At 45.5% G+C, this 27,298-nt stretch overlaps 1 protein-coding gene across 6 annotated transcripts in view; it reads right to left on the bottom strand.

Moving 5' to 3' along the window:
* The window catches only part of SOX5 (SRY-box transcription factor 5), a 770,837-nt gene that overhangs the window by 475,768 nt on the left and 267,771 nt on the right, over nt 1-27,298 (bottom strand). The window lies entirely within an intron of this gene.

The following is a 27,298-nucleotide window of genomic DNA, read 5'->3' as shown; positions in this document are numbered from 1 at the left end:
GCCACTTCTGATGAACCAGAGCAGCGCATGGAAATGCTGTTTACCTTCCCACCGGAGCGGTACCTATTTATCTACTTGCACTTGATGTGCTTTTGAACTGCTAGGTTGGCAGGAGCAGGGACCGAGCAATGGGAGCTCACCCCGTCGCGGGGATTTGAACCACCAACCTTCTGATCGGCAAGTCCTAGGCTCTGTGGTTTAACCCACAGTGCCACCCGCGTCCCTAGAATAATAATATTACCTTGGAATTTTGTGGAGCTTCCTATACCAGAATACCAAAGATTAATGGGGCTGTGCCTTCCTTGGCAACCTCTTTTAATTTATTATTAATATTTTGTCTTCTTGCCTCACTTGCAAATTCTCAACATAGGGAGCTGCTTTGCACCCATAAGTCCCACCTTGTAAATTTTGAACTCACAGGGAACATTGTGGTCACATCTGCACCATACATTTACAGACCCTCCAAGTGTCCCTATTTTCTCAGGACAGTCCTAGATTTACAGAAGTCATCCGGGTTAACTCAAGCACACCATTGTCACGCCGTTCCCAAATCAGACCACATTTCATATATCTTCCAATGGTGAAACGATTTCACCATTTACACAGATCTCACTTGACACTTCACTGCAAAAGGGTGTCCTATTTAGCATCAAGAAACAGCATTATAAAGGTCACACACATATTTCCTTTGGATGAGGTAGCTTCTAATGACAAATGCAAATGTCAGAAGATCCTAGCAAAACTGCATTGTTCTTGTGTGGAAATTCCGAGATTCTTGAATTAGACTCCATGAGTCACTGGCATCCAAAAGGTAAAAATGGAAATTCCTGGAAAATGTAGCTGATGGGTAATACTTCACTCTTTAATACATGTGATCTGTTAGAGCTGAATTAATAAGCTATCACTAAAGAAAGATCGTTGGGATCTCACGAACTGGATTGTCATTGTTGTTAAGTTAAATAAACCCAAAGTGGTTAACTTAGGAAGGAAGGAAGGAAGGAAGGAAGGAAGGAAGGAAGGAAGATAGATCCTGGGGCTGAAGCTTCTGTAGATATGTTTTCTAAACAAGTAGGTTGACACCAACCAGTTGATGGCATGAAAGGTCAACCAAGTCAAGTGGTTTCCTGAGGTCCAGAAGCAATCAAAGAACCACTAAGTCAGTCTTGCAAACTTGACTTTCACTGGGTGTGAGTTCCAGCCCACTGAAGGCCAATATTCATTACTTCCCATGAGACCACGACTTGCACCAAATGGGTGTACGGCCCAAAATCTCATGGCAAACTTTCCAAGTGTCCCTATTTTCCAGGGACAGTCCCGGATTTACAGGAGCCATCCCAGTTTCTGATTTGATCCCAGAATGTCCTGCTTTTCCTTAAAAAGGTAAAGGGACCCCTGACCATTAGGTCCAGTCATGACCGACTCTGGGGTTGAGGCACTCATCTCGCTTTATTGGTCGAGGGAGCTGGCGTACAGCTTCCAGATCATGTGGCCAGCATGACTAAGCCGCTTCTGGCGAACCAGAGCAGCGCACGGAAACGCCATTTACCTTTCTGCTGGAGCGGTACCTATTTATCTACTCCAATTTTCATTGGAGAAATGTTGGACGGTTGCAAAAAATGTGTATACCAGGCAAAAGTTCATATTTATATTAGGTGAAATTTGCACTTAACCTCTGGTGAATTTTCACGAGGATTTTAACAAAAGAAAAGAATTCACAGACCAATGTGAGGAACCGAACTGGAAAAACGAGAAGCTGGGAGCAACTGAAAATGATGCACACACCCCCCCAGTCACAACCTGCTCAGGCTATCTGAACCACCAGTGATTTGGCTAACCTTTCACTCTCCCCAAACATCACCTAAATGTGCCTCTCAAAATTGTCTCCAGCAAGAATGCCAAGTCATCTCTTCCGCAGTCCAGCAAAAGTTTCACCACTTGATTCCACTGGCTGTATAAACTGATCTTTGCTTTCATGCATGTGTTTGAACCTTGGAGTCTGCAGCACATTCTACCTGCCAGCTCACCTTGCACTTGAGTTGGCCGCCCCTGAATTTTCACTCCATTGTCATATCTTGGCCAGTTTTCAAATCACAAGAAGACTCTCTCTGACACTCTGGGGTTACCAGGTTTCCTAAACAACTTCCTGCGAAAGGACTTACTAAAAAGCATTTTCGACATCTGAATAATTCACAGCCAGATCTCGTCTTCATCCTACTATTTTGCTATGTCTTTAGAAGACGAAGGGGAAGGGGGGAAAACACACACAATTCTAATTAGTTGGTGTTTGTACAGCGCTTTGAAGATGAAACGAACTACTGTGCTTGAGTATTATTATTGCGATGCCTGGGGCACCATCTCCAATTTGCTTCTCAGAAAACTGAACATGATCCAAGAGCAGTTTGCACAGGAGCCAAGGCAAGGAATCCCAATTACTACCTCGGTGTTGTCAGGAAGCTACATGGGTAAGCCAGCCCTTCCAATAAGCAAGCATCACTCCCCACCCCAAGGGCAACACAAGACATTTGGCTGTCTGTGGTGAGGAATAACAGGGCTCAGCCTCCTAATCCATCTACAGAAGGCGACCAGATTGGCAGCTCAATTATACTTCAGCACGGGCAACAGGCTAGCTTACGGTTTGCTCAGAAGGCCACATGGAACACCCTATCATCATAGAATTGTAGAGTTGGTAGGGACCCCGAGGGTCATCTAGTCCAGCCCCCAGCAAAGCAGGAATCTCAGCTAAAGCATCCATGGCTGATGGCCATCCAACCTCTGCTTAAAATATGGTTACCAGATTTTTTCCAATGAATCTGGGGACACTTTTCTTTTTCTTTTTTAAGCTGAGTAGCAACAGGGAGTCAGTAGCGGGGATGGTGAGGCAAAAGACCCTGGGCCCAAGCACATATGCATATTGTATAAACGTGCAAAGCCCTTCTTTTGCACCCTGTGAAACATAAATGCGCAGGTTTTTTTTAAAACTGGGCAACGGTGCACCACCCGCTTGTGACTCCTGAGCCTTCCCTGATCTCCTGCCCCCTTCCCCCATTGTTTTGACAGATCGGAGGAGGCTCGGGAGTGGCTGATGGGCAGCCGTTGCCCGGGAGGGGTGCAAGGCATGTGTTTTCTCTGCCAGGCAAGGTGCAAAGCCCTTTTTCCCACCCTGTGAAACATAAATGCGCAGAGTTTTTTAAAAACTGGGCAATGCCCACCCGCCCGCAACTCCTGAGCCTCCTCCATCAGTCAAAACAAAGAGGGGAGGGGCAGGAGATCTGTATCGCCGGAAGTCCCCAGTTCCGCTTCGGCAGTGTCAGAGGCAGTCAGCAGCCCGGAGCCAGCCTGGTAGCGCAGTTGGCTCTGGCTGGCTTCAGGAGCTGCTCGCTGCCATGGCGCCCACCATTTTTCCTCTCCAGAAGTCCCCATATGAGGGGTTGCACACAAGACACATCATATGGGGACTTCCAGTGAGGAAAAATGGTGGGCACCACGGCAGTGAGCAGCTTCTGAAGCCAGCCAGAGCCAACTGCATTACCAGGCTGGCTCTGGACTGCTGAGGCTGCCGCTGCCACATTTGCAAATCTGGGGACATTCTGGGGACAGAATTTGTCCGGGGACAGATTTGCAAAACCGGGGACTGTCCCCGGAAACCGGGGACATCTGGTAACCCTAGCTTAAAAACCTCTAAGCAAGGAGAGTCCACAGCCTCCCGGGGGGAGACTATTCCACTGTCAAACATCTGTAGCACCTCTGTAGCATTTCTACACACAAAAATAAAAGGAAGCGCCATAGTTTGGTGGCAGAACATCTGCTTTGCACGCAGAAGGTCCTAGGTTCAATCCCCAGCATTTCCAGATAAGGCTGAGGGGAAATCCCTGTCTGAAACCTCAGCAAGCCACTGCCAGTCAGTGTCAGCCATATGAAGCTAGATGGACCACTGAACCTGACTCAGTATATGGCAGCCTGCTGTAGTTCCTAAGCATTTCCCCATTACCTTATTTTGTAGACAAGCTTACAAACAGCAGCACTCTTTGACGGGAGGAAAGCCAGGATTTATTTATTTGTGTGTGTGTGGCACATGCTACATTCTGAGTTTCAAGCCTGGCAAAGCTCCCCGTGTTATGAATTTTTTGGTTTCTCCTCCTGACTTCTTCCCTGTCACTACAGCGAGCTTGTTTTCGTTTGGTGTTTTCAAGCACGGGTTGCGGTCATGTCTGTCCCGTGTGCACCACTTGCTCAATCGCTCGCTCGCTCTGTTTTGAAGCGCAAGTGGCTCATTCCCCGAGTCTCATCGTTGCTTTTTGGCCCAGGCTCCTAACAGGAAATGCGAGATTTATTTTATCTGGCTTGAACGACATTGTTCCTTCCTGGCTACTGGTGTTACTTCGCTCTGAATAACATGGCTTGGTGCTCACAGCTACCTAAGGTCAAAGCCGGAGGGTAACAGGCACATTTAAGAGCAGCGGGAAGCGAAGGAAGAGAAAGCAATGGGGAGCATAAGGACGTGGGGGTGGCAGTAAGAGGGGAGTAGCAAAGACGCAATGAAAGAGCCTTCTCTCGCAGCTGTAAAGTTGCCACGGTTAGGAAAAAAGCAATGTGTGGTATAGTAGCTCTGACAGTAAGATCCTATATATGTTTTCTCAGTAGTTTCCCATTGAATTCAATGGGTTTTGCTTTCAGGTAAGGGGGGGGGGAGAGATGAAGCCAAGTAAGGGAGGGGGGATGATGTAAACCCACCAAGTGTCTCTATTTTCCAGGGACAGTCCCGGATTTACAGAAGCCGTCCCGGTTTCTGCTTTTCCTTCGGATGTCCCTATTTTCACCAGAGAAATGTTGGAGGGCACAGAATTATGTAAAGGTCAAGTCAAGGAGATAAATAACTATACAACTTTTAGAAGACATCTGAAACTGCTTTCAGTAGTACCTGTACAGTAGTACCTCTGGATGCAAACGGGATCCGTTCCGGAGCCCCGTTCACATCCTGAAGTGAACGTAACACGCGACTGCATGACTGCGCGTGCGCAGGTCACGTTTTGCCGCTTCCGCGCATGCACATGATGTCATTTTGAGCGCCTGCGCATGCGTGAATGGCAAAACCCAGAAGTAACACACTCCGTTGCTTCCGGGTCGCCGCGGAGCGCAACCTGAAAATATTCATCCCGAAGCTACTTCAACCCGAGGTATGACTGTATAAGAAAGTTTTAAATGTTTTATTATGTTTTTATATATGTTGAAAGCTGCTCAGAGTGGATGGGGTAATCCAGTTAGTGGGGCAGATGACGACGACGACGACGACGATGATGATGATGATGATGAAATAGGCTGTCCCTATTTTCATCGGAGAAATGTTGGAGGGTATACAGATGTTGCAAAGCATTTTGTTGAAATTAATCCAGCTTGTTTTAAGCATATATAAAAATATTTTTTCAAGAACAACTATCCTTTAGGTGTTTCCCACCCCCACAGACCCCCCCTGGAGATAGTCAAGAAAGATTTGTTGTTGTTGTGACACACACACACACACACACACACACACGGCTGCCCCCTCTGCTTGCGTTGCTTGCCAACTCCAGCTGCCCCACCTCGCCAAACAACCTCCCTTTACCCCCCCCCCCCATCTTTCCCTCTCTCCCTGCCTTAATTTCATGTAAATCCAGAAGTTTGTGATGTGGCACTACAAATTCTCCAGTGGGGGCTAACTGTTGACAGCCTGACTTTTTTATGTATATAGGAATATCTAGCTAGCTAGCTAGCTCTACACACTCACACACAGGCACAGGTTGAATTTAGTGTGAGACAAGACTGAGCTATGTGGACCAATATAATCTGACTCAATATAAGGCAGCTTCCCGTGTTCCTATGTGAACTTTCTGCACTGGACACCACCTTTGGGAGATTCAGGTGTTCACCCTACTTTTAAGTCATTTTGCTTCGCTGAATGCCATTCTCCACAATCCCCGAGTCTAAGGAAGACAAACAGCTTGACTGTGGCATATCCTCGTGCATCTGTTGCGATACGTCTGATGGAAACTGCACCGGTGCAGTTTGCTCATGCTCTACGGAGAACCATCTGGCCGCAAGCAAACCTGCCCAGGACCCTTGATTTTCTTCCTCTTTTTCTTTCTTTCAAAATAAAACTGCATGCTGGAAAGCTAAAGAGATCACCAGGCTGCTGGGATGGTTGCCAGATGGTAGTTCAGGTATGTTTATGAGATGAAGTTTCTTATTTTTTATATGTCTGTGTGTTTTGACACTGTTCGCCTAGAGGCAAGGAACACGGAAAGAGCTACTAAGGGCCTCTCAGCTACAGAAGGTGCCCGTCAAGCCCCAATTTATCTCATGAGAACAAGGCTGGGGCCTTTCTTCAGCCCAAGGCAATCCCCGCAGGAGTCCCATGCTAGAGGCAAAAGTGGGTGGGCAACAAATGTATGTTGTCGCTCTTTTCAAAACTTTGATCAATTAGGCTAGTCCCTATGAACATTTGTACACTGGCTTAAAACTATGCCAGATCTATACAATGGTACCTCGGGTTAAGTACTTAATTCGTTCTGGAGGTCTGTTCTTAACCTGAAACTGTTCTTAACCTGAAGCACCACTTTAGCTAATGGGGTCCCCCCGCTGCCGCCACGCCGCCGGAGCATGATTTCTGTTCTCATCCTGAAGCAAAGTTCTTAACCCGAGGTACTATTTCTGGGTTAGCAGAGTCTGTAACCTGAAGAGTCTGTAACCTGAAGCGTATGTAACCTGTGGTACCACCGTACCCTGTTCAGAACTGAGGTTGCTGCCGCCGCTCTTCCTAAGGTTGGCAGAGGAAAAGCAAGCCTTTAAATTTATACTCTCTGCCCGGTTGCCAGCAGGGTTTATCCACACTTACATTTTGCCCTGTTCTTTCCACATGGAGGTCAGTGCTTTGACGCTCCATGCCCAAATGTTTATTATTTCTTTCCCCACAAAAAAACTGCTCTTTAAAGCTGAACATGAGCAAACGTGAATTCTGGATTTTCCGCAGACTGATGTTTGCTCCATTGGGGCAAATGGAGCAGGTTTGGATGGAGAAAGCTCCACAGCATGGGAGGAAAAGGGTGCTCAGACATGGAGCTTTAAATCATGGAGGAAAAATAAGTGTGAATAAGCCCCAAGTTGAACAGGTGTTGGATCCAGCCTAAGTCCCTGCCCCCCAGTCCTACCCTTGCTCTTCTCTAGAAAAGAGGAGCCAGAGAATGAGGTGTGTGTGTGTGTGTGTGTGTGTGTGTGTGTGTGTGTGTGTAATGCCTGAGAGATTATAACTGGTCCAGAATAACAAACTCTACAGGCTTGGATGCAGTTTCAGAGCCTGAATCATGTTATGAAATCATGTTTTTTAATTGTAACTGTTTATAGGATGTTTTTGACTGAAACTGCTTCTAGATGTTTTGAATTGAAGCTGTTTTTAGAATGCCTTAACTGTGTTCGCTCAGTTGGCTAGAGCGTGGTGCTAATAATGCCAAGGTTGTAGGTTTGATGGCCGTGTGGGACAACTGCATATTCCTGTATTGCCGGGGGTTGCACTAGATCATGGAATCATAGAATTGTAGAGTTGGCAGGGACTATGAGGGCTCATCGAGCCCAACCCCCACCAATACAGGAATCTTTTGCCCAACGTGGGATTCGAACCCACAGCCCTGAGATTCAGAGTCTCCTGCTCTACTGACTGAGCTCTCCCAGGCCTGTCTGGGCCCCTTCCAACTCTACAATACTATGATTCTGTGAGTGCTTTTCTGTTTTTTTAAAAAATGTGGATATGTTTACTACCCTGGGCTCCTTCAGGTAGAAAGGCAGGATATAAACCCAACAAACAAACATTTATGTGCTCTGGAGGGAACATGTTATTTAATGACTAACTTGATTATTCGTTGAGGGAAGGTCCCAGGTACAATTCCTAGCACATTCAGAGATGGCTGAGAAAAGACTTGCGCTTGAAAGCCCGGAAAGCTGTTGCCAGCCAGTGTGGACAACACTCAGCTTGATGGACCAACAGTCTGACTTGGTATAAGGTCTCCCACCTAGCCTTAAGATTCACCATGTTCCTTCATACAGTGGTACCTCGGGTTACATACGCTTCAGGTTACATACGCTTCAGGTTACATACGCTTCAGGTTACAGACTCCGCTAACCCAGAAATAGTGCTTCAGGTTAAGAACTTTGCTTCAGGATAAGAACAGAAACGTGCTTCAGCGGCGCGGCGGAAGCAGGAAGCCCCATTAGCTAAAGTGGTGCTTCAGATTAAGAACAGTTTCAGGTTAAGAACGGACCTCCGGAATGAATTAAGTACTTAACCTGAGGTACCACTGTATTTCTATTTTATTAGTTTGCTTTCTTTGCACCGAGTGAACAAAGCTAAAAACTTGCCAAATATTGTACTTATTATTGGCACCCACTCATTGCTCTTTAAGAAATGGAAAATTTTCAAGGGGGAAATAGAGCACTGGACTGAAACATCACCGACTGAAGCAGGTATTCATACCCTGCCTCACTTTTCTGCTTCACTTTCAGAGAACCCAAATTAAGATGAAATCCAATTGACCTCATCTTAGGGTTATGAGTTTGAGCTCCACGTTGGGCAAAAGATTCCTGCATTGCCGAGGGTTGGACTAGATGCGCCTCGTGGTCCTTTCCAACTCTACAATTCTAAGGCAGCATCCTAGGGACCCTCCTCAATACATTTTCCTTTCCTTTGCTGTCTCCTGTTTCTTTCCAGGAGTCCTCCATAGACCAGAGCTTTATTACAGTGAGGTCAAGACAGCAGAGGTTTGGAAGAAAACTGCCTCGTCAGTTTCCGAGCAAAACCCAACACACAGAGAAAAGGCTACTTCTAGTTCTGATTGCTACTGGAAATCAGCATATGATTATGACTGGGGAGGGCAGGGGAAGGAAGAGTGTTGTTAGTATGTCTCATTTAAATACACGCGCAGGGACTTTGCTCTGTTTCCCCCTTCACTTTAGGTAAGGTAATTATTATGGAAACTGTCAGCTGGGTTATTAATTAGGCAGCCATGAAGATAACACACACCGTCTCCCCCAATAAGCCTTGGCACGAGGGCAAACAGAGGCTGTTGGCAGGAAGGCGTAGAGAGAGAGAAAGAGAGTGGCATGGGCTGCAGAGTCTTGCCATGGCCAAGCCCTCTTGACACAGAAGGGTTTCCCTTCCCTCTGCCAGTGCCGCGCTCGACGCCAGCTCGGCTGCCTTCCCCACTTCCAACAATGGCTCTCCTCCATGTTGGCAACCGGAGAGCCTCGCAGAAGAAATTGCTCTTGGAAAAAAAGAGTGTGAGTGGAAGGAAGAGGAGCGAGCCAAGAGAGAGGGATCCAAATGGAAGCTCCCACACTCTTAAATGTCACTCGAAAATATCACACACACGTGTGTGTGCCTACACACACAGACACACACACACACACACACACACACACACACACACACAGAGCCAGCTCTGTCCACAATGAGAAACAAGAGATGGCAACTGCACTGGTGGGTGATGTGAAATACCTAGAGGGATGTGGTACAACTGAAGCAAAACGCCCGTCAACTCACTTCAACAGCAGATTTCTTTACCTGCTTCAAGAACAGAACTAAGGCTTCTGGATAATGATTCCTGGCCTGAAAACAAAAAAGCGACAAGGATGCTAATGATAGATTTATCTTGAGCACTTTAATCATTTCTGTTTTGTCCTCCTCATAGGTTTCTTTAGAAAAGAACAGGACACATATTCGTAAACATTTTAAACATGGAGGGGGAAGGATCAGTCACGGGATGTTGGAAACCAGAGCGGGAACGGTGGAAGCGGAAGGTGTGTTTGAGGAATTTAAAAAAATATATCACATGGGTTTGTAGATATTGTGTGGTTGGAGGTTGCAAAAGGCTATGGGACGGGAGCATGGAAAGGTGGAGTAAAGAAGGAGCAGGAAGACGGGGGGAAATGCCACATTTATTATGTTTATATCCCAGCTTTTTCTCCAAGGAGCTCAAAGTGGCACACATGGTTCTCTCGCTACTCATTTAATCACCACAAAAAAAAAACAAAACCCTGTGAGATAAGGTAGGCTGAGAGGCCATGACTGGCCCAAAGTCACCACAGTGTGGAGGATTTGAACTCTGGACTCCCAGGCCCTAGTCCAACACTCTAAACATGCTGCAGTGGCTCCTCCATGATCTTGGAATAGGAAGGGTGCACGTTGGACACAGGAAACAAAAGACAGCTGAATTTCACGCGCAAATATTGTTCCGTCATTTGTTTAAATCTCAGAGCAAGTCTCAAATTTTCTCCTTACAAACTACTGTAAAACCAAGGTCTAGTGAAAGAATACAGAAGCCTACACAGTCCATTCACAGCTGATTAAAAGAAAGGGTACAGTGGTACCTCGGGTTAAGAACTTAATTCGTTCTGGAGGTCTGTTCTTAACCTGAAACTGTTCTTAACCTGAGGTAGCACTTTAGCTAATGGGCATAGCTGTCAACGTTTCCCCTTTTTTTAAGGGAAATTCCCTTATTCTGAATAGGATTCCTCGTAAGAAAAGGGAAAAGTTGACAGCTATGCTAATGGGGCCTCCTGCTGTCGCCATGCCACTGCCGTGCGATTTCTGTTCTCATCCTGAAGCAAAGTTCTTAACCTGAGGTACTATTTCTGGATTAGCAGAGTCTGTAACCTGAAGTGTCTGTAACCTGAAGCGTCAGTAACCCGAGGTACCACTGTATTCCCAGATAAACATCCCATGAGACTCCAAGGGGTTTCATCCAATTACTCAAAGTAGACCTGTGAAAGTTGTGGGCTCTGAGTAACTTAGGTTCCTGGGTCTACTATGTGAAGGACTTAGCTGGGGGAAAAACAAACTCAGATGTGGTGGGGTTCAAGATTCACCACAGCCAGCACTTAAGACTCACATCTTAAACATTGCCCACCTCTATTCTGGCTTATTCCGCATGCTTCAGCGGAAGAAAACCACTAGAGAGCCAGTGTGGTGTAGTGGTTAAGAGCGGTAGTCACGTAATCTGGGGAACCGGGTTCGTGTCTCCGCTCCTCCACATGCAGCTGTTGGGTGACCTTGGGCCAGTCACACTTCTCTGAAGTCTCTCAGCCCCACTCACCTCACAGAGTGTTTGTTGTGGGGGGGAAGGGAAAGGAGAATGTTAGCCGCTTTGAGACTCCTTAAAGAGAGTGAAAGGCGGGATATCAAATCCAAACTCTTCTTCTTCTTCTACTTGGTTGTGATCTTTCCAGCTGAGGGGAAAATCCACAAATCGCAACGGGATGCATGACGCAGAAGCCCCGCCCTTTCCATGTAAGGAAGCCATGGACAGCCGTACACAGTTCCTTTTATACATTCTCGGGGAAAGCCTTGGAAAATATACTAGCAGCTCTGGGATTTCCATTAGCTCTCTCTCTCTGACTGCACATCTCTCCCAGCTCTGCCCTGCACCACCACAGGGACACACCCATGTCGTGGTAGAATACCAAGTCACCCAGAAGGCCTAAAAAGCTGCAACAAGCAGCCTTTAAGTCATCCACGTCCTCAGGACTGGTCTCCCTCCCCACCTCTGGCAAAGAGAGCCAAACCATGGAAGGGAGAAGGGGGTGGGGAGCCATGTGTTTTTCTCCTTGATCTGTGCAGCCTTCGGTGCTCCAGAGTAAACGCTGCCAGAACAGGAGAAGTGCATTATGCTAACTATTCTGCCGTGGCTCTGCGGTGCTAAAGGTAAGATGTAACGCAGCGCAGCTTTTATTCGCCAGGATTCCCCTCAGGCAGCCTCTGTTAAAAGGGTTAATGACAGATGTTTCCATTAAACCTGACCTACCTCTTAATTTCGCAGCCGCCTGACAATATCCCTGCCTCTGTGCTTATTTGCATGGGCAAACAGAGTCGCTCCATGACATGCCACACACACGCGCGTGCGCCCAAATGTCAACCCATTCTTTTTTTATAAAAAACAACAACAATGTTGATCTGCACCCATGTGTGCATTTCCCCCTTAATAAAATAAAAATAGAAATAACAAGAGACTTTTTAAAAAATGTTCCTATACACAGGGAATTCAGAAGCACACAAACCATATAAATGAATGTAGTTATGCCCTTCAGAAGTATTAGGACTACCTGTTGCCTACTCCTTGAATACTTCTGATGGCCCTTTTCACATCTGCACATCATCACTTTTGGGGAGAGATTCTTTAGCCGTGATTCCTGCATTGCAGGAGGTTGGACTAGATCAGGCTTCCTCAAACTTGGCCCTCCAGATGTTTTTGGATTACTGCAATGTGCTCTATGTGGGGCAACCTTTGAAGGTGACCTACAACTAATCCAGAATGCGGCAGCTAGACTGGTGACTGGGAGCGGCCGTCAAGACCATATAACACCGGTCTTGAAAGACCTACCCTGGCTCCCAGTACATTTCCGAGCACAATTCAAAGTGTTGGTGCTGAGCTTTAACGCCCTAAACAGTCTCGGTCTTGTATACCTGAAGGAGCGTCTTCACCCCCATCGTTCTGCCCGGACACTGAGGTCCAGCGCCGAGGGCCTTCTGGCAGTTCCCTCACTGCGAGAAGCCAAGTTAGAGGGAACCAGGCAGAGGGCCTTCTCGGTAGTGGCACCTGCCCTGTGGAACGCTCTCCCACCAGACGTCAAAGAGAAGAACAACTACCAGACTTTTAGAAGACATCTGAAGGCAGCCCTGTTTAGGGAAGCTTTTAATGTTTAACAGACCACTCATTTGAATGCTTTGTTGGAAGCCGCCCAGTGTGGCTGGGGAAACCCAGCCAGATGGGTGGGGTATAAATAAATTATTATTATTATTATTATTATTATTATTATTATTTTGGCCTACAACTCCCATGATCCCTAGCTAGCAGGACCAGTGGTCAGGGATAATGGGAACTGTAGTCTCAAAACATCTGGAGGGCCGAGTTTGAGGAAGCCTGGACTAGATGGTGACTCCTTGGGTCCCTTCCAGCTTTACAGAGCCAGGAGTCTAAAATACTTCTGCTCAAGAGCCTAGCTGCAAACGTGCCCCTTTAAAGGCAAACTGAGACTCACATCAAACCCAGCCAGCATGGCCCATCATCAGGGTGGTAGGAGTTGTGGTCCAAGACATCTGGAGTTTACCAGGTTGTGGGAGGCAACCAGAAGACCTCAGGTTCTCCATCTCAGACCTACAGTTTAAAGTGGCACAGCCCAGACTCTCACCAGCTTCATTTTCTGTAAGGTGTAAGAATGGTTTTAAGACCTCTGCTGGAATAGCCTCCCACAATTGCAAATTGCACCATCCCTTTGGGAGAAGACACCATTAAACTCTCTGAAATTAGAGTTGCTTTTGTAGCGCAGAGCTAGCCTAAAGCAAAAACTACCCTTCCGAGATCCTAACTAACAAGAAGATGAACAACAGCAAAAGCCAAACTAACTTTTCCCCACCCCGGTATTGGTATACCATTTGGAAAAAAATTATATTGGAAGAAGTGCCTAAGTGTGTGTGTGTGTGTGTGTGTGTGTGTGTGTGTGTGTACCTTTTCCTTGTATGGAAATGTAAAGGACTGCATACACAACACACAAATCTTACCTGTCCAGGTGACTAAAATTGCTACACAGAATCCAGAAGATATAGATAGATCGTCCAAAGGGTCTTCTAAACATTACTGACCCCTAGAGGCACTGGAATGAACTGATTCACCATCCAGACTAGGTTGAAAAGATGAATTGTGCTTGAGAGAGAAACAGAAATCTCTGCTGAGCACAGACATATGGAATGGCCTCTCAGAGAAACAGCCACACGGATCAGAAAGACCCACGGAACGCACACTTCTAAACCTGGCCTGAGCAATCGAGGCAAACATGTCCACCCATCTGTGTAAGGTCACCTGCAGAGAATTTAGGCAATGCCGATTGCCTGGGACTTAAAAATGGGGGAGAAGGTCAAGAACGTGGTTGGCCATGGAAACATACTGTAGCTGGCAGGCTGAATACAACGTGATGGGCTGCATGCCATGAAGGTATCTTCTAAAATGAGCCCTGGCCCTTTAAACTACCAGCCTAGGGAAGATTCATAAGCCTGTAGAATACAAAGCACAACAGAGTCCTCTCATGCATTATTCATGTGTTGTTGGTCATCGTTCATTCATTCATGCATTCATTCATGAACATAGGAAGCTGCTGTATACTGAGTCAAGACACTGGAACATCTAAATCAGCCTTTCTCAACCTGTGGGTCCCCAGATGTTGTTGGACTACAACTCCCATCACTCCTAGCTAGCAAGGCCAGAGCTCAGGGATGATGGGAGTTGTAGTCCAACAACATCTGGGGACCCACAGGTTGAGAACCACTGATCTAAGTCTATACTGCCAGCACTGGCTGGCAACAGCTCTCCTCGTGCGGGGACATTCCCAGTCCTGACTGGAGATGCCTGAAGGTGGAGCCCGGTATCCAAAGCAGATATTTTCCCACTGATCTGCAGCTGCTTCTTAGTTTACTTATAGGTGGGCTACACTAATTTAGCTCAATATTAAAATCAGTCAAAGCAGTTTATGCGGGAAGAATGGGGTGGGTCCTAAATATGTATCCCAGTTGTCAGAGGCCAGCATAGCGAGGTACGTGCTCAGTAAATGACAAAAGCCACAAAATGAAGGTGCCAGCTGCACTCTGCGAGGAGGGAATTGAATAGTTTAGAGGCTGCCACACAGAACGGCCTCTCTTGGGCTGCCACCACTCAAATTTCTTAGGGTGGTAGAACTACCAACTACCCTTCTGCCACTCTTAACACCTGAAAGGTCTGTAGGGAAGGAGGTAGTCTTTCGGGATATGTGAACATGCATCACTTAGGGATTTAAACACAGTATGTTTCTGGTCACAATTCAAAATGTTGGTGTTGAGCTTCAAAGCCCTCAACGACTTTGGCCTTGTATACCTGAAAGAGCGTCTCCACCCCCCCGTCGTTCAGACAGGACACTGAGGTCCAGCTCTGAGGGCCTTCTGGCAGTTTGCTCACAGTGACACGTGAAGATACAAGGAACCAGACAGAGGGCCTTTTCGGTAGTGGCGCCCTCCCGTCAGATGTCAAGGACATAAACAGCTATATGACATTCAGAAGACATCTGAAGACAGCCCTGTACAGGGAAGTCTTTAATATTTGATGCTTTACTGTGTTTTCATATTCTGTTGGAAGCTACCCAGAGAAGCTGGGACAACTCATTCAGATGGGTGGGGTACAAATAATAACATTATTAGTATTATTATTATTATTATTATTATTATTATTATTATTAGGCCACTGGGACAGCTCAGTTGGTAGAGTATGAGACTCTTGATTTCAGGGTAGTGGGTTTGAGCGCCATGTTGGGCCAAAGTTTCCTGCACTGCAGGGGGTTGGAGTAGATGACCCTTGTGGTCCCTTCCAACTGTACAATTTTAGGATTCTATACTTGTATTACTTAGACAGCATCTTAAAAAGCAGAGACATCACCTTTGCCAACAAAGGTCCTTATAGTTAAAGCTATGGTTTTCCCAGTAGTGATGTATGGAAGTGAGAGCTGGACCATAAAGAAGGCTGATCGCGGAAGAATTGATGCTTTTGAATTATGGTGCTGGAGGAGACTCTTGAGAGTCCCATGGACTGCAAGAAGATCAAACCTCTCCATTCTGAAGGAAATCAGCCCTGAGTGCTCACTGGAAGGACAGATCCTGCAGCTGAGGCTCCAAGACTTTGGCCACCTCATGAGAAGAGAAGACTCCCTGGAAAAGACCCTGATGTTGGGAAAGATGGAGGGCACAAGGAGAAGGGGACGACAGAGGATGAGATGGTTGGACAGTGTTCTCGAAGCTACCAGCATGAGTTTGACCAAACTGCGGGAGGCAGGGGAAGACAGGAGTGCCTGTTGTGCTCTGGTCCATGGGGTCACAAAGAGTCGGACACGACTAAACGACTAAACAACAACAACAATACTTGTATTACTAAAGTGAGGACCTTTGGTTGGGCCCGGAAACAGACTGTCAACCTGTGTGGCTGTATAAGAACAGAGATTAGGGGAGTTCAGAATAGAACCTTGGCCAGTAATCTGGCTGCTGCATGACCAGCTGAGGTTTACAGGGGAGACCACTGGTAAGAGAATAAGAAGAGCTCTGCTGGATCAAGCCAATGACCTATCTAGTCCAGCGTCCTGTTCTCACAGTGGCTGACCTGAAGCCCATGGAAAATGTGCAAGCAGCACTCAAGCACAAGAGCACCCTCCCCCTGTGTGGTTTCCAACAACTGGAATTCAGAACCGTTACTGCCTGGTCCGAGTTAGACACCAGCCCATAAAGCTCAATGCTGCTTACACAGACTGGCAGCATATCTTCGGGATTTCAGACAGAATTTCCTTCCCGCCCCACCTGGAGATGCCAGGGACTGAATCCACGACCTTCTTCATGAAAAGCAGCCGCTCTTCCAGAGATCTGGGACTCCCCCTGCCCAACCCGCCAAGTGCCATTACGATGCCATCAAAGTGCAAATTACTGGAGAAAGTATTCCGTTCGCATCGCAAGCTGTGACTTGGCATAGAAAGGAGCGTCGCTGAGCGGAGATATCGGCAAGTATACCGTTTCAGATTAACGTGTGCGCGGAGGGAAAAGCCCCGATTTAGACAGCTCAGCAGGAGCTCGCCCGTCATGTTACATGTTAATTCGGCAAAACTGATACTCCTTGACAACTCCTCGGCGGTTAAGGAGGAGGTAAGCATCCTAATGCTTTGACAGAGCTAACATGTCTCGCGCACTTCTCTCCTGACCCCTCTCTTTCTCTCACCCCCTCTTTCCCCATGTCAAGATTTCATAATACCAGCACAGACACAGAATTCAAACGGCCCGAGACGTCCCCTAGGATTTGCCTACCAACACCGGGAATAGGAAGAGAAAGCTTGCTTGAAATCTGTCTGAAGTTACTCCCAGCCTAAGTGTAGGTAACGTGAGGAACACACACACGTGACATTCGATGAGCATACAATCTGTGTACAGTGGTAGCTTGGTTCTCGAATGGCTTAGTTGACGAACAAAGCATCCCCCAAACACCAAAAACCTAGAAGTAAGTGTTCCGGTTTTCAAACGTTTTTCGGAAGCTGAACGTCCAATTCAGCTTCCGCTTGAGTGCAGGAAGCTCCTGCAGCCAATCGGAAGCCGCACCTTGGTTTTCGAATGGTTTCAGGAGTCGAACGCATTAAGTTCGAGAAACTAGGTTCTGCTGTACCTGCATGGACAGGTAGTTGAGTTGCACATCCGGTTAATTATTCACATGTAATGTTCAACAAGTATACATTCTATGTATCTGTGTAGCTGAGCCATGTACAGTTATTGAGTAAGTGTAGAATCCGAGTACAGTGGTACCTCGGGTTAAGTACATAATTCGTTCCGGAGGTCCGTTCTTAACCTGAAACTGTTCTTAACGCCGTGCCGCCGGAGCACGATTTCTGTTTTCATCCTGAAGCAAAGTTCTTAACCTGAAGCACTATTTCTGGGTTAGCAGAGTCTGTAACCCGAAGCGTATGTAACCCGAGGTACCACTGTACCTGCATAAGGGTTGCAGAATAAATCTGATCCAGTGCACATCTAAAGACACCTAATTTCACCATATTGTTATCCAGTCAAGCTATGTGTACAATAATGCATATATTAGGGTACAGTGTGCATACAAATGCAGTTTAGGTTCTAGGCTAGGGGTTGGCAACCTAAGGCCTGGGGGCCGGATGAGGCCCAATCGCCTTCTCAACCCGGCCCGCAGACGGTCTGGGAATCGCATTTTTTTACACGAGTAGAATGTGTCCTTTTATTTAAAATGCATCTCTGGGTTATTTGTGGGGCCTGCCTGGTGTTTTTACATGAGTAGAATGTGTGCTTTTATTTAAAATGCATCTCTGGGTTATTAGTGGGGTATAGGAATTCGTTCAATTTTTTTCCTTCAAAATATAGGCCGCCCCCCCACAAGGTCTGAGGGATAGTGGACCGGCCTCCTGCTGAAAAAGTTTGCTGACCCCTGTTCTAGGCGAAAAAATTGCTCTTCTCCCAGGCCTTTGGCTAAGCAAACAATATACAGTGGTACCTCGGGTTACAGACGCTTCAGGTTACAGACTCTGCTAACCCAGAAATACCTTGGGTTAAGAACTTTGCTTCAAGATGAGAACAGAAATCGCTTGGTGGCAGCGCAGCAGCAGCAGGAGGCCCCATTAGCTAAAGTGGTACCTCAGATTAAGAACAGTTTCGGGTTAAGAACGGACCTCCAGAACGAATTATGGTAAGTTCTTAACCCGAGGTACCACTGTATGTATTTTTTTGTTTGTTTTTATGCCCCCATTATCCTTGGATGAAGGACAGTATATAAAGATGAATCCGTTCTGCATTCCACCATAACTTCTCAGAGCTCAACTGAATAGTACTAATCATTCCTACCTGTTTTGAATGTATAATATCCCCATCATGCTTCGCTGTTTTGCATGTTGTCCCTAATCTGCAGCAGGTGGTAGGGTTGCCATATTTTGAAGAGCATAAAAGATTTTCCGACTTCTACTTTAACTATGGATCGCTATGATGATTCTCATTTTACATACCCATGAAAAAGAGAACGTGTCCTGGAAAAAGAGGATATATGTCAACCCTACTGGGTAACTGTTACCCAGAACAAAATAGAAGGACACTTAAAAATATTTCTGCTAGCTTGAATTATTTTGCAAAACTTCCGAATGATATGTTTCTTGTTTGATATATTTCTGCATTTCCCTTAACGTGAATGCAGAGATTTCCCTCATGAATTTTGGCCATTAATGAAACGATGATTCTTAATGTTATTGCGGTAAAACATTTTGATTTTAGCTTTTAAAACAATCCTTCAAAGCAAAGAAAGAAAGAAAGAAAGAACTTTGAAATGCTGAATCACAGTTCAAATTCTGTAATTTTGAAAATAAAAAATAACACATGTGCAAAATCCCCTTGAAATTGGTCATTTTCATTTTTAGTGACCTGTGTTAAATATTTGGGGATTGGAATGTTATGAATCATAATGACTTGACCACAGGCCTGAAGCAAACTAGCTTCTTATCCCCAACTGATTTTGTAAGTGTGCGTCGGCCTTTGCTGAGATATCCTGGAAAATGTTCTTCATCAATTTACAATGTCATTTAACACATGACGCCTGCCAAGTTTTCATGTTGTTATGTCAAGAAAATCTCCCTTGAGGACAAACAGAGGGAAAGAGGTCATCTTTCATCTATGGAAGACTGAGCAACACTTTCTTGGCGACCAAGTAGGTCTTAATTTAAATGACCACATTCTTCCTCCTGTCACTATATTGATACTTATTTGAAAGTCCTTAAAGACTAGGCCAGGATATTTTGAAAGTAAACTGAAGGGGAAAGCTCACATTTAAGGAATAGTATATATATTTCTAAAACCTTGGTGTTGGAGAATAGAGACAGAGAGAGGCAAGGAGAGTAATATTTCACTTCCCACAATATGTATCTATTTTTACATTACGTGCTCAGTCTCAAATGTGCATATTAGCAGCCAAAGTTGTGTGGGTACGTAAATCGAATCTGAGAGCATATTTGAGGTTGACTTGAGCAATAAATTACTTAGACCAGTGTTTCCTAAACTTGGGTCTCCGACTGTTTTTGGACTACAACTCCCATCACCCCTACCTAGCAGGACCAGTGGTCAGGGATGAAGGTAACTGTAGTTCAAAAACAGATGGAGAAACAGTGTTTGGGAAACACTGATTTAGATTAAGAAGCCAGGCCGAGCTCTGAGGCTATATAAGGTTCAGATGGCCATTTGCATTGCCTGAGAACTGTTAACCTGGTAGCTGCAGTACCACCTTTTGTCCTGCAGTGTTGGTGGCGCCAAATCACAGAATAGTTCAGGACAGCAGCCCCCTCTTGTGGTCAAGCTGCCAAGAGAATTTTGCAGGTGGTATGGTTGGTGGAATCTCTGGGTCATGTCCCCTGGATCCCTTCAACATGTCACAAGCATCACACAGAGACCACAATGGAAATACTCCATGGACAGAGTATGCTGTACTGCCTGTCATTCTTGCATCTGCCATAGAGGACAATCAAATGGCCTCCCTCAAGAGCTGATGGACTCTCCTTCCCTGGAAGCTTCTAAGCAGAGGTCGGAGGACCATCTGCCATGGATACCTAAGTTGAGATTCCTGCATTGCAGGGGGCTGGACCAGATGACACTTGGGGTCCCAACTCGGCAAGTCTAGGATTCCAGAATTTCTGTACCTATTCTTCCACTTTCAGGAGGAAGAAGAAACACTCTGCACCAACAGTCAGGAAGCTGTTTTTGATAGCCTCCTGCACCAACCTGCACTATAGCTCAAACCCAGCAATTTCTCTAAACAAATGTTGGATGTCTTGTGACACTTTACTCATCCACATGAGCAAAACCATTCCTTCGACAGCTGCTAATTTACAGAAACAGAAGTTGTCGTTGTTGTGTGTGAGAGAGAGCGCAAATCCTAGAATGAAACAGGAACACAGGAAGTTGTCTTCAATCAGGCTAGATTATTAATCCATCTCATAGCACCAGCAACAGCCCCCAATTTGGATGGCTTTAAGAGATGGTTCAACAGATTCAGGAAGGATAAGGGGATGCTGGACTTTGACCCAATCCAGCAGACCTTTCTTATCTGCTCTGATAGGCAACAGCTCTCCATTGGAGGTCTTGTTCTGTGTACCTAAAGTTTCCAGGCACTGCTACTTGATCCTTCTAACTAAAGGCACCAAGGATTGATCCTGAGACCTTCTGAAGGAAAACAGTAACTATCATTAGCATATGCTCTGGCTACCTAAATGGCCTCTGTTGAAGTCAGGTGTTTCATATGGAAGTTCAGGCCCCATGTGATTTGGGCCATGCACCTATGAGGAAGTTTAAATGGAGACACAGGTAATCTTTCTGACCGCAGATCTGATGGGCATTTCACAATTGCCATCATCATCATTGTTTTATTATTTATATGCCGCCATCTGACTGGGTTGCCCCAGACAGTCTGGGCAGCTCCCAACAAAATATTAAAAACACAATAAAACTTCATCCATGAAAAACTTCCCTGAACAGGGCTGCCTTCAGATGTCTTCTAAAAGTCAAATAGTTGTTTATCTCCTTGACATCTGATGGGAGGGCAATCCACAGGGCAGGTGCCACTACTGAGAAGGCCCTCCGACTGGTTCCCTGTAGCTTTCAAGTCTCGTAGTGAGGGAACCATCAGAAGGCCCTCAGACCTGGACCTCAGTGTCCGGGCTGGACAATTTCATGGGGGTCTAATGGCGATCAAGACAACCAGTGTTTGCTGCATTGCTTCCAGCACTGACATTATACTCTTCACACCCTGTGATTAAAAAACAAACAAAAAACAGCCTTGTCGTGGCAATGTAACATGTGAATAAACCTTTGGTCTGCCCACCCACTTTCTGGCCATATTTTAAGAAGACCTGCCATTCTGGAACCACTTAGATAAAGATGGCAAGAAGCAAAAAATATAAAGGACCATGACAAATAACTACCCAAAACCCAACAGGCAGTCTTGATGTCCCTGCTATTTGCAAGCTGTTACAAGCACAGTCCATTAAAAGAAATAATAATTCTGGCACACGCAGAATGCTCTCATGTTCGCACTTGGTATTAGCTATCCTCCTAATGATTTCTAAATAAAAAATAAAAAATTCCAATCAGATAATTATCACAAAATCCAAACAGGCCTCTGTACACAGTGATAATACCATCTGCTTTTATTCATAGTTTTGTTTCCTTGCCACATGACAATACAGCACATTGTTTTGGTCTCGTTGCAGCCATCTCTCCAAATTGCTAGGGTTGGAAGGGTGACACAACTTTGGGAAAGAGCTCGGGAGCTGCAGGTGGAAGCAACTCAGGTAAAACTCTGTAGGACAAGTGGATGCATGCTAACGGTGGGTGGAGACAGAGGCAACAGAGATGATGCTTACCATTGTACAGTAGGATAATTTCCACCCTGCAACTGGCAGAAATTTACACATGGGAACAGACTTCAAGGGACAGCCTCACAGATCAAGGACACATTCTGGTCAGGCAAAAGCACTCAAGGAAGGTCCAGGGCAGGGTCCTGGCATGAAAAGCCTCCCAAGGGCCAGATAGAAAGGCTTGGAGGGCCACATTTTCCTCCACCCCCATTTCTGCTCTCAAGCTATAGAGCTGGGAATAGGATTGTCCATTCTCAGGGTTGGACCAAAAGTTTTGAAGTTCTACCTACCTTCCAAGACCAGAGGTCTCCAGGGGATGGCTTAAAGCTCATGAGTTGGAGTCAGAAGCAAAGGTGAGCTCTACCTCCTACAGACTGCATACCCAGACTTCTCTTTTCCCTTCTGAAGTTTAAATCACACCCATTCTCTTGACCTTCATGTTTTAGTGGTTCTTTCAGTGGCACAGAATAGCTGATAGGTGGGTGTCAATGTAGTGACTGTCATTATATTCCAAAAAAGCATGGAAAGAAGGAAGCAATATTAATGGTGGCTTGTAGATCTCTCTGATGATTACATCTTGCTAGGCCTTGTCCCCGGAGACAACAGGCACTACCTGAGTGAAACTAGCTCCTACCACCTCAGACTCTTGAATGCCAAGGGAATGGACACCCTAACGATAAACCTTTTTTTGAAAAAAAAATATGGATTAATGTGTCTTGAATTTTGAGAAATGGGACGTTTCCCCCAAATTTACTGTGCACAGGCTAACTGTGTCTACTCAGAACTAAGTTTGGTATGATTCAATAAGGCTTGGTCCCAATTAAGTACTATCCTAACCCCATTTAACCTAAGAGTAAACCCCATTGAATTCAAATGAGCTTACTTCTATGCAAAAATAGTTATGGTTGCATTATGAATTGGTTGCATTTAGTCTGCGCTGAACTCAATGGGACTTTTATGTCAGAATTAACTTGTCCAATTGATTTCAATAGGACCTAATGCAATTAATTGAATCTGAGACCCAACCTGGATAAAATATGAGAAATTCAGATGTCCTGAACAAGGAGCCAGAACAGATGAGAAACTTCTTTATTTTTTATTGGTCTGGGTTGGTTCCCTGAAGTTTTCTCAATGGGCTGTGGCTTGACAGTGGTTCACAGAAAGGATGGGGTTTTGGTTCACATTTTAATGAAAATCTGCTTAATTTCCACTTCCTGAAACAATGCATGAACCAAATGCAGGTTTTCTTTGAAATTTGCACTTCTCCAAATTGTAGTTGTTATCCAACTCACGACACGTTCAAAATGCTCATATTGAGGGAAGTGTGTGTAAAAAATTCCTATAACACAAAAATGCATTATATTATGGGAAAGTCCTTGCAAAAATGTGGATATTAGGCAAAATTGCATAGGAAAACGTGGATATTAGAGAAAGGTAAACTAAAATACTGATGATTTTTTGCTAGCTGTTTAAAAAACAACAACCCACTAAACTGGTGTGGAAATGCGGAGAACTGAAGAACAGAAAAACAAGAAACCAAAATCGACACATTTGGAAAATGGGACTCTTCTGTATCTCCACTGCCAATTTCTGGCTAACTGGAGAATGTGACGTTTGGCCCCTTGAGGTTGGGCAAGTGGGATTCTTTCCTCCATCCTTTGCAAACTTAAGCCTTTAACCTTATTGGAACAATCGCAACAGCAGGCAGATATAGATATAACAAAACATAACTTGTCCAAAACAACCGAGCTGCTGCTCCAGACTACAGTTCCAGATCTGAACTCTGCAGCTCTGCTAATAAAGAGCATATTGATTCACGTCAGTGTTTACAACAAATTTTCAGCGGCACCACTGAAAATCCTAATTACAGAATCAACAAAAAATTACTGCACAATAGTTTCCACCGGGAACGCCGAGCCAATTAATTAACCACTTCTCTCCAATAATCTCATCAGCTCTCACCGAACTCTTTCAGACTCGACCACCATAGATTTGAGGATCACGGGGGTTAAAGCCATGGTGTCACTTCTCCCTGTTTGAGATATATATATATATATATATATATATATATATATATATATACACACACACACACACACACATACAAAATGCCATGCGTCTGCTAAAAACCTGACTTCATTTGATTTACTTTCCAGCGCTGTTTTTTCCCCTCTCCCCCTTTTCTTTTATTAAATATGTTTGACTGCTATTTCTAATTAAATGTCGAATTAATTTTGGCAAACGAACTGCAGATCCAGTTTATGCTCAGTTTTATCAGACAGATTTATTTATAAGCTGTCAGCTTCTTGAAAAGACTTCATTTTGGAGCAGTCTTAAATTGCTAACAGTAGCTGTAAATGGGGCTACTGTTCTCCCAGAGACCAAAGAAAGTGTGCTATAAACGTCCACTCCATCTGCGAGGAATCATAAAACAATCACATTCCTTTATTCCCCCTCCCCCCTCCATCCTCGGGCCCCTTTATTAAATTAGTTCGACTCAATTAAAAATAACTTCAAAAACATTTCAGGGTCCCTTTGTTTTGTGGAATACTTGGAACTCTCTGCACGGAACGTCACCCCTTTTAACTAATCCCTAGTGCTAAATGGAAGAGAATAGTGGTATTGTGACTTCAGACAGTGCTTTCAAGGGTCTCTACTGTACCGAATTGAGGTCACTCCAAGACAATGCCCGACACCGAATAGCTATTCAAACATTCTTCACAACTCTATCAAGCTCGCCTTTCTTTCCTGCTTCTCGCTCTTCTCTTGTGGCAAAGTCATCGGACAATGGGGTAGGGTGGGGGCTGTGGGGGGAGAAGAAGCCTCCAGCACCATTTATGGGCACCCATACTTGCACATGACAAAGACCATTCTTTCTGGTTTTGCCAATTCTCTCTGTTTTACTTATTTATTTATTTTCGGGCAAAGGAGGAGGAGAAGAAGAATGAGCCCTGGGTAAATTTTCCCACCACGACGACGGGAACTGAAAGCGCAGCTTTGGGCTTCCAACAAAGTGGCCTTTGAGCGTGTGTTTCCTGCGATTAGTTACCTCGGGGGGGGGGGGGAGGCTCAGAGCACACACACACACACACACACACACAACCAAAAACCATATGGAGCACAAGATTATATGTGCCATATTACAAAGCAACATGTGCGTGACGAACCGCACAACTCTGAGTGATACTGAGAGAAACAATCAAAGGAGAGCTGTTATCCCTCATCTGGTGTTAACAAAGTTATTAAACTTATTGTTTTCCTGTACAGTAATCTGTGAAGCTCCATGCCAAAATGCAAGCTTCGGGCTTGCTTGGAAGCTATTAGCAGCATCAGCTAGCAATGAGAAAGGAGCGGGGGGAATCAATTTACTACATATTTGTGTTTGCTGGTCTTTCAAAAGGAGTTTCTCTTACCCTCCCCTTTCTATGTGTAGGGAAGGGAGAAGCGTTGAAAACTCAGGTGAACTAAAGAGTGTCTTGCTTTAATATTGCTAATATTCGGCGCAATCGTATGAACTCGTTTACGTCAGGGGTGGGGAACCAATGTTAGAAACTCAGATATATAAGCTGAGCACCAAATGGCTCTTTAAACCAGGGTTACAGTCGCCAAAACAGACTGTCTTGTTGCCAGAAAGTAGTGTTTTTCAATACGACTTTTTGGTTCCTGAAATTCGTTCTGATTGTGCAGATTAAAAAAAGAACGGATATAATTCTAGCAGGATGTGTGAAAACAGACAAGATCCAAGGATTCCCAGGCATGCACCTCCAGATGGTGGAGATGTCAGGCACCCTTCATAATCTTACCAGGTGAAGCAGCAAGTCAAGGTATCAACAGAGAGGAGTGATGGGTGAAGCAGCTGCAGCAGCAACCCTCTGCTTCAATATCCCAGAATACCTCCAGATTCCAACATACACAAGATCGAGCCTCAGAGGCATCTAGATGGAAGCAAGAAGTCAGCTGCTGCAGCTGCATCCTCAAAACTGCTCAGCTGAATACCAGGGCACGAAAATAATGGGAAGGGGAATGAAGGCATTAGCCCTAGGTGGCCCAGGTGGCTCTCCGGGGCACATGGACACCCCCCTCCCCAGCATTTGCCCCACGTTGCAAGATGGTGATACCACCAGGCAGCTTTGGAACTTTAATGGGAACAGAACAGTACTCATGCCCATTAATAATGGCTAATATATAATGTGTTACACAAATAGCACATTGTGCATGAAGATATATCTATTTTTTTGCAACGGCTGTGTCTGGGAGAGCTTGCTAATTCCATGACCACTGCAACAGCACCCAAAATCGTTTGGGCTAAGGCACTGTGGAAAGAGGGCAGAGCTCGTTTCAAATCTCTGTAGAGGGTTTTGCCAGCATCATGACGACTTGTTGTTGCTCGAGGAATAGAGCATAGTGAAAATGTAGATCTCCGCCCATTTCAGGATGAGAGAAATAAGTCTGATTCATATGCTACATGAGTGGTGTGATAGTAACTTGCAAAGGGAAGAGAGAGACAGACAGAGAGAGAGAGAGAGAGAGAGAGAGAGAGAGAGAGAGGTGCACAGGTAATCTTTCCCAGACATTTCTATTTATTAATGTGCAACATTTCATCTTTCTAGTGAGGGTGGAAGAACCTTAAGCATATGGTGGGATGGCCGGGTCCATTGCTTGGTGGGACACATGTATTAATAGGTCCAGTAACCATTGCACTGGGATGCGGGTGGCGCTGTGGGTCAAACCACAGAGCTTAGGACTTGCCGATCAGCAGGTCGGTGGTTCGAATCCCCGCGACGGGGTGAGCTCCTGTTGCTCGGTCCCTGCTCCTGCCAACCTAGCAGTTTGAAAGCACATCAAAGTGCAAGTAGATAAATAGGTACTGCTCTGGCGGGAAGGTAAACGGCGTTTCCGTGCGCTGCTCTGGTTTGCCAGAAGTGGCTTAGTCATGCTGGCCACATGACCTGGAAGCTGTACGCTGGCTGCCTCAGCCAATAAAGCGAGATGAGCGCCCCAACCCCAGAGTTGGTCATGACTGGCCCTAATGGTCAGGGGTCCCTTTACCTTTACCTAACCATTGCACTAGCAGAAGCACTCACATGTGCACCCACAGATTGTGGCTTTCTATAAGCTGTGGACAGTCACATCCCAGCAATGTCACCACCCACTTGACCCTTCAACATCTCAATCTCTCCTGGTCTCAGGTTGGTAGGAAAGGGTTCCAGAAGTGCCCACCTAATATTCTCCCTCTCTTCACCAGTGAGATGCATATACAAGTAGCAGACTTCAAATTGTCCAGGATTCTTTAATAATGGGAACCCACAATTCTCAGGTTTGC

This window comes from Podarcis filfolensis (assembly GCF_964270895.1).
Source record: "Podarcis filfolensis genome assembly, chromosome: 10".
In the NCBI taxonomy this organism is placed as follows: domain Eukaryota; kingdom Metazoa; phylum Chordata; class Lepidosauria; order Squamata; family Lacertidae; genus Podarcis; species Podarcis filfolensis.
The sequence above is the reverse complement of the archived record's forward strand: the minus strand, read 5'-3'. Positions and strand labels throughout refer to the sequence as shown.